General features: G+C 39.4%; 1 long non-coding RNA gene across 1 annotated transcript; it reads right to left on the reverse strand.

Moving 5' to 3' along the window:
• Window positions 1-1,345: 1,345 nt before the first annotated feature.
• On the reverse strand, window positions 1,346-4,740 carry LOC127300953 (uncharacterized). The gene is made up of 3 exons (XR_007851706.2): window positions 4,405-4,740; window positions 4,148-4,319; window positions 1,346-2,729 (listed from the first exon to the last, which is right to left on the reverse strand). It is a non-coding gene; the product is annotated as an uncharacterized lncRNA (long non-coding RNA).
• Window positions 4,741-8,703: the final 3,963 nt, after the last annotated feature.

Below are 8,703 nucleotides of genomic sequence, written 5' to 3' on the forward strand. Positions count from 1 at the left end.
CCTTCTCGGTCTCCCTCTCCCTCACAGTGAATTCCCCATCGTTGACCGCTTCCCATCCGCCGCATATGGTCACCGCCAGCGTCGCCCCGACGGCCCCCCGCTCCCGGCGCCGCCTCCATCTGGTCCACGCTGACGAGGCGCGCCCGACGCCCTCTCGCGCGCTTCCTGGGAGCCCCTACATCACCGACGAGCTTCCACGTCTGTCCGCGGTGACCGCGTCGCCGAGAACGTGCGCGACATCGACCCTCCGTCGAACACCTCCTCTGCGTGCGCACAAGCTCCGCCACGGTGGCAGCCAGCGTGGCCACCGGGCCCATTCGTCATCGTCTCTGGGTAGATCTCCACTGGGTGAGAATTTCCCCTCAGATACAGATCCAACGTTTGTGCATTTAGGCCCCTGCGCTTTTCCGTTTCCTAACCCGGGGTCCTCTCTTCTGCCTTGTCAGTGCCACGTCAGCTCCCCCGGGCCCCGCATGCCAGCTGCTGCGGGTAGCACAGCCTGGGTGAGAAAAATCTTCCCCTTTTCCCTATTTTGCAGAAATTACAGAAATGCCTAAAACTTGGATAATTAATAACTTTTAATCTGTAACTCGAAATAAAAAGTGTTACATATGAAAGTTGATCAGAAAAATGCAAGGATCAGGAATATGCCATCCATTCATCTGTTTGCTTCTCGCATCATGTCGTGACGTGATAGTTCGTGCATCCCACCTAACATATATGTGGAGTATTTTGGAACACCACCTAGGTTTTCCCCGCTCCATTTAAACTTGAAGTAGCTCACCCCTGCCATGTTGTGCCATGCTAATCAACCCTTAACTTTGACGGTAGAAAATGCAACTCCAACCTTAATTTGTTTGTTTGGGGTTCTGACCCCGATTAATTTGGATAAGTTGCATTGCACCATCATTGCCATGCCATGCATATCATCTTCATCATGCCGGTTCTTATTCCGTAGTAGTAAGACTTGCATCCATTGTTTGTCCAACATTTGCTTCTTCCCGGATAGGATCGCGAAGTGGTGTTGTGAGATACGACAAGTTCTTCTGCAGCTTTTCACAGGCGAGCCCTCCCTCTTCACCTATTTTATATTTTGCTCTCCCTCACATTGCTATACATAGGTTGCGCTTCTTTATCGAGTCACGTGTCCTATTCCACTTGTTTACCATAATAATCCTATATGTATCATTCCTTACCAATAACCGTTGCTTGATGTTTGAGCCTTGCGAGTCGTAGGCGTGTTTAGGCTCTGTTGTTTATCTCGATCTGTATCGGGATTGTAGCACCTTACCTTTTAACAAAGGCAAGATACCTGTGTATAGTGCTATTCCCGGGATCACTGATAGCACACACATTACAAAATATAGTAATCATTGCAATAGTATCAAATTACTACATCTTTGATCCAAAGGGTAAAGTAAAACCTTACAATTTGCATAGTCACATAGACTAGCTCAACAATATTCAGACCATACACAGCGGAAAGTAAGTCATCAATGAGCCTTCATCTTCTTCATGTGCCACAGGCAGTCATGTTGGAATGTAGACTCGAGATCCTACCACGTACTTCTCCTCAGAAAATCCTGCACGTTTGAATATGCAGCCCCACGAATGGAGGTCAGTACAATGATGTACTGGCAAATGACACTTATATGGTGGCAGTTTTGGGCATGACTATCAACATGATATTTGGCAAGTGGAGTTTAGGCAAATTTGCATAAAGCCAATTTTATCCTATATTTTATTTAAAACAATACATTTTTGAAAATCTTTGAATGTCATTATGAAATCACACCATGGTTAAACCCTCCATGGGTTTTAGAATAATCACATGGTTACATCTCCCATGAGTTTTCCAAGGTTAATCAAATTTTTAAATACATTCAGAAAAGGTGATGAGACTCTTCCGTACATTCCTTGCCTAGAAGCTCAAATTGTCCGTAACCGGGGACACGGCTAAGATCTTAGGTTTACTCTCGAGAGGTCGTGCACTTTCACCTTACGACCCACCCTTCCCAAGAGAAGAAATGAGACAAGATCTTTCAGAAGAAGGTTTCAACCATACTGGCTAGACCCGTTCCCTTGGCCGTCGCCTCCACCCGCTGTCTAGCCGACAAGTTGGACCTCACAACTTACTTAATCCCGGCAGAGCCCATAATACCATAAGGCTGCACTGGAAGCTAACTAAAACATGGACGACATAGTAATCTCTTTAATCCTGGGTGGCCATCCACAAGTGAAACTCACAGGCTTAGAACCATTACAGATAATAAACCCCCGCACGATCCCCTGGTGAAAACCAGAGGTGCAGTCTAGAGCAACCACTATTCAACTGCGCACTCTCAGGCACCCACCTACCACTGGTTACTCCAGGGTCGGAGCCCTGAGCAGCCGCCCACCACTCAAACAATCCACCCAGGTGATTCACTAAGGTTGTTAATTTTCACTTTTCAAACCATCACAATCGAAACAATGAAATAACATTTGGCATTTGATGTTGCAGAGCAAAAATAAAGTATCCTATCAACAGGTTCAGGAGTAGCTACACACTACTAGGGTTTGCTAAGCATAGCATAATACTTTTCTTTTGAAAACAAAATCCTACCATGCATACTAGTTTCAAAACACTAATGCATATATAAAATAAGTAGGATTTGAATGTCACTTGCCTTTTGGTAGTCGAAGCGCGTTCACTTCTCTTAATCAAAATACGTGCCTCTCCGTACGAACTATAATATAAAATATAGCACAACATAAACACACCATTCAACAACAATAAAACCAAACCAAGCAAACAATCATGTAGTTAATCAATGTATTTTAATCATCGGTTAAAGAAGATATGGCATGAGGTTTGGCTTGCAAGATATGAATTGGAGATATTGATTGGATGGATCAAATACTTGAAAAGAAAATGATTATCTAAGTAAAGTACTTAGAATAAAATGATTGATAGGAACCTATGGTCAATGTTTATTTGCTACTCAGGATTGGGTAATTGAAATGTTCCATGTGATAAAATCACATGAGTCCCAGAATGGCGCAACTCAAAATATTGTTTAGTAAAGTGTGACAACACTTACTAAGATAGTATGAGTTACACATAGGCTTGGGTATAAACAAATGATACATGAAATTACTCAAATTACTCATTTGTAAGTTGAATAGTTTTAAACTAGTCAAAGGAGTGAATGAAAATGCATTTGGGTAGACACGATATTGATTCAAGATAGAGTGTCTAGTGGTATTGGTGTGTTCTCTGATATGTGCAATGTTAATAAAGTATTCTGGGCATTTAATTTGATTTAGAAAAACCATTAATCGAGTATCTACTTTACATATACAATCTTATTAATTAACTACAGCAAGCATTATGTGTTGTAAAAATATGAATTTGACCTCCCTGGATAGGCTACAGTAACACAAGAATAGGGCAATTGGAATTATTCGAAAACGATTTATAGAATTTGAATTATCCTCAAATTACTGATTCGGATAGATTTTACTAAAACAAGTTTGTGCACGTATCAAAATTGTACAACTTCTATACTAAGTTGAAGTACATGATCTGAGGATTCCAGAAAGTACAAATTTGTTAAATTTGGACTAGTAGATTATTTGATATAATTTTTATAGTGAACAAGGTTTAATTAAATCATTTGAATTATGATTCGAAAACTAATACATAACATATACAGTATTCTTGCATATTTGGATTCTACATGTTATAGGCTTTCCAACGATATAAATTTTGTAAATTTTGGACCTCTGGATGATTTTATAATGAATTTCTAAGTTAGACACATAATCTGATATTTAAAATTTACATTAAAATGAGTTTGACCGAGTTTGACTGAGACGCTGACTGTACTGTATAGTTGACTGCTGACTGTACAGTTAACTGCTGACTGTACTGCTGACTGTACCGCCATCACCGTATGCTGACCAGTCTGCATTGATCGCAGTTTGACTTTGACCTGACTGAGTTGACTATGCTGATGTCATGATGATGTCATAAAGTTGACAGAAAAATTTACTCAGATGGAAAAACTTTCTACATCAAAGTTGTATAGAATTAATAGATCTATCTAACGCACAAATTACTTTTCACAACGGATTAATGTGTTTGACAAGATCTAGGTTATACCTTATAAGATCTGAATATTGTAACACGATTTTCTCCTTGCTCGGTCAACGAAACAAGGTGAAACTTGCGGCAATGAAAAGATCTTGACGAGAGGAACAACTTCCTTGTTGAAGTCATGACGATTCGAGATCGTTTTGAAACTCGATTTGGCTCCGGTTAACTCGAAATAGATCTGTAGATGAGCGACAAATTGGTACTTCAAATCGAAAAACTTTCAACAAGAAAGTTGTAGAGGATGATCAGATCTAAATACTCACCAAAGAAATTTGGATTTTGTGCAACAAGCACGAACTAATTGAAGATTCCCTTTGTCAGGTCTGACACCTTGCGATGCGAAATTATCCGTGTATGGTGGATGATAAGAGATGTGATTGGTCGGGATTGAAAGATCTCGACGACATCTACAACTTTCGTGTAGAGCCCGAAGCGATTCGAGGTAGTTTTGGTGGTCAAATCAACGAGTTAAGATTTCGTTGATGTAGGATTTCGAGAGGAGGGAGGGAAAACGAAACTGCGACATGGTGGTGGCTTTATATAGGCCATAGGTCGGTGGAAAAGGTGGGCCTTGAAGTTAGGAACACGTAGAAACAAACGGATCTGAAATCGGAGTTGTGTAGCTCAAGAAAAATAGATTTAAGTGGAGATAGTTTCGTCAAAGACGAAAATCTGCGTGCTTACCGTAACACGACCGACTCGGTCGGGTCGGTTCGGTCCGGCTGGGCTGACCGCCTGCTGGGCCGGTCGGTCCGGCTGGCCGGCCCGTTTGCTTTTTTTTTTATTTCCTTTTCTTTTTATCTATTACTTGTTTTTTTGATAAAATACGTTTCATTAATCCGATTTAAGTGAAACGAATTTTTGTGAGTTTGTAAAATTATTTTGCTCATTATAGGATAACACAAATACTTAAATTTTATAAATTATTATTTTATATTATTTTTATTACAATTTTGCCACTATGGCTATATGAGGTGGTTTCAACAAAAGTGTAGCAAACAAGTTTCTAAAAATTTGTAAAAATCAAAATAGTGTTTTAGGACAATCAAGAAACCTTTTTAAAATCCATTTGTGAAAATAAAATAATAACCATATACACTTGGCCTATATGGCTATTTGGGCAATATTTTGTAAGAAAAGTTTTCCAGGATTTTGTTTTCTTAAAAAGAATTCCATTAAGGATTTGAAAACTTTGAAAGCAAGGTTATGTTTAATTTTTAAAATACTTTAAAACCAGAAGTCTTTAAAAATACTATTTTGGGATTAACCTGTAAATAACTTTTAAAAGTTTTAATTCTTTGTGAATTTTCAATCAGATTCAAACCATCAAGCATTAAATTTATTTTTATTTTACATTCCAAAATTTAAAAAATTTCGGGATGTGACAGACTACCACCCTTAAAAGAAATCTCGTCCTCGAGATTTGAGAAAGGATAGAAAGAAAAGGTTTTGGGTCCAGGTCTTCTAATAGGTTCATACTCCCTATTGTTTCTTTTTTCGAAAATCTCCGAGGAGATTTCGAAAGTTAACCCTGGGCTTTGAAAACGTTACACTAAACCATATGCGGTTATACCCCCAATTGTATCCAATCTTATGGCGGCACTCATCCCATGGGTATTATCTTTCACTTGAGTACACATGGTCATGGGGAATTCCTTATGATACCTTCTCCAAATACCATCCCATGCAGCATCTCGTGTAAATCTATAATCTAAGGGTACGGCTTCTACCACCCTTAAAAGAAAATTTTGCTTAGGTAGTCTTAGGTCTTTGGTTTAGGCTAAGCTCATATTGGATATGACTTGGCACATCCGAGGATAAGACTTGACAATAGGTCATATTTGGAAACATCTATGGCTTGGGGCTTCTGAGTTAAAATCCAACAGGCGAATGTTTATTCACATATAGTGAACAACATATCTCTCCAAAGTGACTTGAATAGGTTTTTTTTTCATGGTTGGGTTTGCTAATCCATATAGGATGGTGGTTAATCTAATTTTGACACTGAGGGCCACTCTTTGGGTCAAACAGAAGACCATGATGTGTAAACTTCATGACATCTTTCATCTTTTCCTTCTTGGTGTCTTCAACATTCTTCCACAACTCCAAACTAGTGGTTGGATCTTCGATCTCGTTGTTGTCCTACGCTTGGCAGCACTTGCCTACTATAAGGGTATAATATTTATCCATCCTAAGGTTTAGGCTTATTCGCCGACATATCATTTGTAGGTATGTCTCTCTAGATTCGCAAAGTCAATATTACAAAAGCGAATAATAAGAGTAGTAGGAATGGTGATCAATCCATCCTGCACCCAAATCATTACTCTGTAATAGATTTATTGAATCTCGCATTCTAACACTTGGTCAACCTCACAAGTTTGATAAAAAATCCATGGAGAATTGAATCAATGTTTCAATCCCCATTATTGAATTGTTTTGAAAACATTTCTATCGATCCCTAGCTAGGGTTTTGCATATCTCCCAAACAATATTTCTTCATCTCGTTAGGAACATCAATGTTGGTTATACTAATGTTGTCTTCATGGCGAGTTGCCAAGGAAACATTCTCTGGGTCGGGTATAGATGAGAATAGATAGAAAGATTCTAAAGAAGATTCCTACCCAACACCGCAGATCAAAGCAATTCGGCAAACAACAATCATCAAGCAATATTTTTCAAACACAAGCAAGGTAGTATGGTCATACCCCAATTTGGTAAGATCAATACTTTAGTATTTATCATTGATTCGCTAAAAGAGAAATAATGGTGGTCTAGTCTATTTCTATATTGGATGCATCAAGTTTCTATTCTACTCCTACGGTGTATCTTCATGTGTTTTGTGGTCTGCATCGAAGTCTTCCTTCAAGATCTTCATTGGTCTTCCATGAAACACTTCTTGCGGAGTCGAAGAATGTCACATGAAGCTGCAGTCCCTCACTTCAGGCACAAGGTCATCATCTCTACTTCCTTGATGGTTTTCAAGAGGTGGGTCATCTAAGGTGAGAGGAAAACAATTTTGAAGATGAAGTAGATGAGAATACCAGAAATTCACAAATCAAACATTTTTTTTTTGAAATAGGATGAGACAAAATTTTCATCCTAGGGTCTTCCTATTTCTAATCCAAACCTAGGGTCTCGATCCTACAGGCAACACTATGCTCTGATACCATTCTGTAACACCTTACCTTTTAACAAAGGCAAGATACCTGTGTATAGTGCTATTCCTGGGATCACTGATAGCACACACATTACAAAATATAGTAATCATTGCAATAGTATCAAATTACTACATCTTTGATCCAAAGGGTAAAGTAAAACCTTACAATTTGCATAGTCACATAGACTAGCTCAACAATATTCAGACCATACACAGCGGAAAGTAAGTCATCAATGAGCCTTCATCTTCTTCATGTGCCACAGGCAGTCATGTTGGAATGTAGACTCGAGATCCTACCACGTACTTCTCCTCAGAAAATCCTGCACGTTTGAATATGCAGCCCCACGAATGGAGGTCAGTACAATGATGTACTGGCAAATGACACTTATATGGTGGCAGTTTTGGGCATGACTATCTACATGATATTTGGCAAGTGGAGTTTAGGCAAATTTGCATAAAGCCAATTTTATCCTATATTTTATTTAAAACAAAACATTTTTGAAAATCTTTGAATGTCATTATGAAATCACACCATGGTTAAACCCTCCATGGGTTTTAGAATAATCACATGGTTACATCTCCCATGAGTTTTCCAAGGTTAATCAAATTTTTAAATACATTCAGAAAAGGTGATGAGACTCTTCCGTACATTCCTTGCCTAGAAGCTCAAATTGTCCGTAACCGGGGACACGGCTAAGATCTTAGGTTTACTCTCGAGAGGTTGTGCACTTTCACCTTACGACCCACCCTTCCCAAGAGAAGAAATGAGACAAGATCTTTCAGAAGAAGGTTTCAACCATACTGGCTAGACCCGTTCCCTTGGCCGTCGCCTCCACCCGCTGTCTAGCCGACAAGTTGGACCTCACAACTTACTTAATCCCGGCAGAGCCCATAATACCATAAGGCTGCACTGGAAGCTAACTAAAACATGGACGACATAGTTATCTATTTAATCCTGGGTGGCCATCCACAAGTGAAACTCACAGGCTTAGAACCATTACAGATAATAAACCCCCGCACGATCCCCTGGTAAAAACCAGAGGTGCAGTCTAGAGCTACCACTATTCAACTGCGCACTCTCAGGCACCCACCTGCCACTGGTTACTCCAGGGTCGGAGCCCTGAGCAGCCGCCCACCACTCAAACAATCCACCCAGGTGATTCATTAAGGTTATTAATTTTCACTTTTCAAACCATCACAATCGAAACAATGAAATAACATTTGGCATTTGATATTGCAGAGCAAAAATAAAGTATCCTATCAACAGGTTCAGGAGTAGCTACACACTACTAGGGTTTGCTAAGCATAGCATAATACTTTTCTTTTGAAAACAAAATCCTACCATGCATACTAGTTTCAAAACACTAATGCATATATAAAATAAGTAGGATTTGAATGTCACTTG

This window comes from Lolium perenne, chromosome 7 (assembly GCF_019359855.2).
Source record: "Lolium perenne isolate Kyuss_39 chromosome 7, Kyuss_2.0, whole genome shotgun sequence".
Lineage (NCBI taxonomy): Eukaryota > Viridiplantae > Streptophyta > Magnoliopsida > Poales > Poaceae > Lolium > Lolium perenne.